Genomic DNA, 4,544 nt, shown 5'->3' on the forward strand with positions numbered 1-4,544 from the left:
CCTACGGTGAACAAATAGTTTGCTCTAAAATAGGTCATATATATGAAATTTAAATGTTAATTAATAAAATCACACTTAATTCAGTTGCAGGAAGAACTTAAGTAAGAATAGTGCACAGAGAGAGTATTATATCTTGAATGCTATGTTGCAGAACTGATTATTTTTATAGCAGAACATTGTAGTTTCCCTCTCTTAGAAGCTGATTAGGGAGGCAGTTTCCAGCCTTTCTTTCTCTGTCTCTGTTTTATGGGATTCAAACATGATTTCCCTGTCATGACTTTGCTTACTGCTGGGTGAGGCAAGTGAAAAGGGTTCCTGCAACGGTGTGCTGCTTTTTTAAGCTGATGTTACCTCCTTTAAAGCAGTCAATAATCCATATCCTTTACTAAAAAGCACCTAATACCTCCCCTTCCTGTGAAATAGATATGCTGGTTTTTTGATGGGTGACGGTTGTCCTTTTTCATACACAATATTTTTCAGCTTCAGTGTTCTAAGAAACTCGTGCAAGACTATGTTGGAAATGAAGCAAATAAATTTTTTCAGTTTCATCTATTTCGTAGTACTATCATGTAACCCAGGAAGGGCCAAAGAAAGAAGCATCAGTATGGAAATGTGGTATTTTTAAAATGAAATTACTGAGAAACGTTGCTTATCTTCCTGACTTCTTCTTGCAGACCTTTGATACACTCCTTAACTAGTGTGTCCTTAATTTTCATGAGGATTTTATAATCAAGCACTCTTATCTGTGCTGATACAGTGCTTGATGCTGTCATTGGAAACTTCTTTTGGATCACACTTGTGTAACTTCTAGACTTTAGTTGCTGCTTTCTCACATTGATTAATATCCAAGGAAAATAGCTAATGAAAGAGAATTTACCTAGTCAAAATCCTGACCTTGAATTATGATACTTTGTATGCAACATCTACTCTTGGAAACTGATTGATAACTGACTTTTCTTTAAAAACCTAGGTCTTACCTATTTTTCTAAGGAAGGGATTTTCAGAGGTTTGCTAATTCTTCTAGGTTCTGTTAAAATCCCAGATTAAGTCTTGATTCATTTGGCTGTTGACTGCACAGTTCTTTTTCCATTATACTGTTAGGCTCTAAGTTCAAATAAATTAAATTGTGATTTTGTGGCTATCTTTCTTAGAGGTACTTGTAAGGGCTTTTAAAATTCAATTTATAACAATTCTCAAAGCTTAACTCTAACTCAAAATTGTAAATTCCTCAGACTGACCAAAAAACTGAGTCACAGGAAAAGCTTACCATCAGGCTGTTCTATAAGTCAGTTTTCTGTACGTAAGGTGCCAACCTGGCTGTTTTTGGGATGTATCTGCACAGCCACTCTAAGCCAGCTCAGGGCTTCTGTGCCACAGCAGAGAAGCAATAGAAAAGCAAGAATTTGCTTGACTGTATCAAATTTCTGTATGAACACTTGTAAGCCTATTTGCAACCAAATCACAGTTTTTGACAATAAATCCTTGTAAAATAGACCAATATGCTTCAAAAGCCAGTTTGTAGTTCCATATATCGTGAGGTAGTGTGCTTGAATCAAGGTCACTCAGATGCTATCAGTCTATTTCAGTTCCCCATTTTACCTTTGCTTTCACCTCTTTTCCCTCCTTCATTTTCTACATCATGATTCGCCTACAGACCAGAAAGCTCGAGCACACTCTGTAAGCCTACACAGCTGCTGCTCGGCCTCCCTTTTGCCTAGGGACCTCTCCTCTCCACACCTGCTTTTACTGTACTGCCAATCTGCATAGGCCAACAGGCACGAAAGTGGCTGGAACATGCTTGAAGAAGTTCAATTAAGCTTTTCTAATAATTTCTTTCCTTCTTCCCAGTTTCTCTTTATTTGTGCCAGATTGGCTTTACCTGCAATCTTACTAGCCCTAGAAATGGCTTTTATCTAAGCAACGTTGCTGAGTGTGTCTAATTTCTCACCCCATTGGCCTGCCAGCTCCAATGGACTGGCTAAATAGTGGTGGACCTTCAGCACCAAAGGACAAGAGGGCAATATTTTCCTGCACAGCTATAAAACCACTTCATCAAAGCTTTAAGAATTGTGGAATTTTATTGTACTTGCATGCATGATATCATCTGAACATTTCATAATATTAGTACTAAAAAGTAAGAATCATGATACTGCAAATTCTGTGATACTCTGAAAATATTTAGGTTACATTTTAAGAGTTGGGGGTATCTGTCTTTCCTCACTAACACTGTTGTCCTCTAGACCGTCTTGGTGTCACTGTGGACATGAGGCCACTCCTCTGGGAGATTTTTGTGTTCTGTTACCAGCTCTTTTCCTGCAGCTTATGAGTGCTTTCTCATCAGTGATCCCCCAGCTTCTCTCCAGGTCTATCCAGCAGCCCCTGACCCCACACCTGGCATTTTGCTGGTACAAGTTCCTTTTTCTGGTGTGCACAAGCCATGCTTCCAGTAGTCCTCATGCTGGGCTCAGCTTGGGATAGGTTTGGCATAACAAAATGTAATGGCATAGCAAAGGGCCAGGCCACATACAGGACGGCAGAATGAGACACAGGTCAGGTACCAGTTCCACAGTAACATTAATATGTAATGTCCTTGATAATAGTAACAGGTTTCAGTTTATTGCTGTTCCAGGAAGAGGCTTCAAGCGACTGAGTTCATTCCTGACCCATTGTCTATTACATGTATCCTCCTTATCTTCCCAGAATGATGAGTTATCTTGAAAGTGGAAGTATTTCAGGGAAAAAGGATATTAGAGGAGTTCATCAACTGAACAATCTTATTTAATATTCTCTTTAATGACCTTGACTCACAAATGAAATGTACTGATATAACAGAGATGGGGTCAATCTCAATGCAGAGGAGGACTTGAATAACAAGTAGGATGAACTGGGTAATATGAAGAGCTGAAATGAATAAAAATAGATGGATTTTAATAGTACAAGAGACAAAGCTGTGTATCAGAAGCAAATAATAATTTCTTCTATATTCTGAGCACTCATAATTTAAATAAAATAGACTTAAGTGCATTAAGCATTCATAGGATGTTTATGAAATACTGATGAGATTTTGCTGTGCAAAACATGCAATAGCAAAAAAATATGATAAGGTATTTCTACTCCTTGTACTGAGTAGTATCAACTATTTAAAATGTTGATGGAGTTCCTTCTGAAATGCCATGAACGTGTGCGTCTTCAAAAAGGATAAAAATTATATTGAAATCACTGTAAATAAGGACTAAGATTGCAAGTTATCAAGGAAATTATGTTTGTTAAGAACAAACAGGTGTCAGCCAGTTGAGTATCGTGTTTAAGTTTCTTTGTAACAGGAGAGTTTGCATGGTATTGCCTCTCCCAGCTTCCCTCTTCTTCAGAGGATCTGAGTCTCCCTGGTTTGGGAAAAACAATGTTTATGTCCTGGAGTTTCACGATGTCATTCTAAAAAGAAGCTTGCTCTTCTGTGTTAGTTCCTCTGAGTTGAATTTTGCCATAGTACAGGCTGATTCAAGGCAATACCTTTCTGTCCACTTGGGTTCTTTTTCCCTAGCTGCAACAAGTGTTTGGATTATGACAGAAAATGCATAAGCATGTTGATAATGATAACATCTATGTACAGTGACAGAATCTTTCAGCTGAAGACACCTTTCAAATTTTTCATAATGTTTGATTCTCAAATTCCCACTGTTCTCTTTCTGAGAATTTCCAAGTATTTGCTCTCAAGGAACTCTAATTACTTTGATAGTTACCAGATATAATGTTGGTTATTTTTTAAGTTCTCATTAAAGACCATTTCAAAGACTTCAGAAAACAGGCATCTAATTATTACAAGTGCCTCCATCTGAACAAAAAAAGGTTCGTGGTTTTACTAGATCCAATAGGATTCATCAGAATGAGAGTCCCTAGACAGTTCTCAGAAAGGTAATAATTCAGTTACTATCAGAGTTTTAATAGATACCAATTCAGTTTCCACAAGCACTTTTCTATCGCTCTCCTAGATATTCATACCTTAGGTTTCAGGACAAGAAACTGAGGGATTTACCTTAGAGACAACAAGTATTATTACATTTCTCAGTCAGCATCAGAAAATACACACATTTTTTTGCTGACCTTTATTGTGCTTCAGAAAGGACAAGATGTCCAAACTCAGCTGAGGTATACCTTTGTGTTCCTGTACTTTTAAATATACCCATATCCTACTTTTCTGAAGTTTTTGGGCTTGAGCAGAAGAAACATTCTTTTCCCAGCATGTTCCATTTTTTCAGATTCTTAAACTCTGCAAGAAAAAATACTGAGAATTACAGCAGGAAAATACTGTATTTAATAATTTGACTCTCATTATTCCCTGAACCCTCGATAATTTTACAGATGGGAGACTTATTTTGAAAACAAATTTCTTTTCCAACATTTCCTATTAACAATTACAGTGGGCCCATAGAGTTGGCGTGTATTGACAGCTTACGCATCTGGAATCCTTATGCGTGCATTTTTCCTTTGCATGCTCTGGCTCTCGGGTCAAAAACAGTATTCTCCATCTTCTAAGTTTGGTTGGA

The 4,544-nt window shown here is 37.5% G+C and overlaps 1 long non-coding RNA gene across 1 annotated transcript; it reads right to left on the reverse strand.

Annotated features, from left to right (window-relative positions):
- Nucleotides 1–2,059: 2,059 nt before the first annotated feature.
- LOC116442077 lies at nucleotides 2,060–4,320 on the reverse strand. Its single transcript, XR_004239371.1, has 2 exons — nucleotides 4,181–4,320; nucleotides 2,060–2,901 (listed from the first exon to the last, which is right to left on the reverse strand). It is a non-coding gene; the product is annotated as an uncharacterized LOC116442077 (long non-coding RNA).
- Between the last annotated feature and the right edge of the window lie 224 nt (nucleotides 4,321–4,544).

This window comes from Corvus moneduloides, chromosome 3, assembly GCF_009650955.1.
Source record: "Corvus moneduloides isolate bCorMon1 chromosome 3, bCorMon1.pri, whole genome shotgun sequence".
NCBI lineage: Eukaryota > Metazoa > Chordata > Aves > Passeriformes > Corvidae > Corvus > Corvus moneduloides.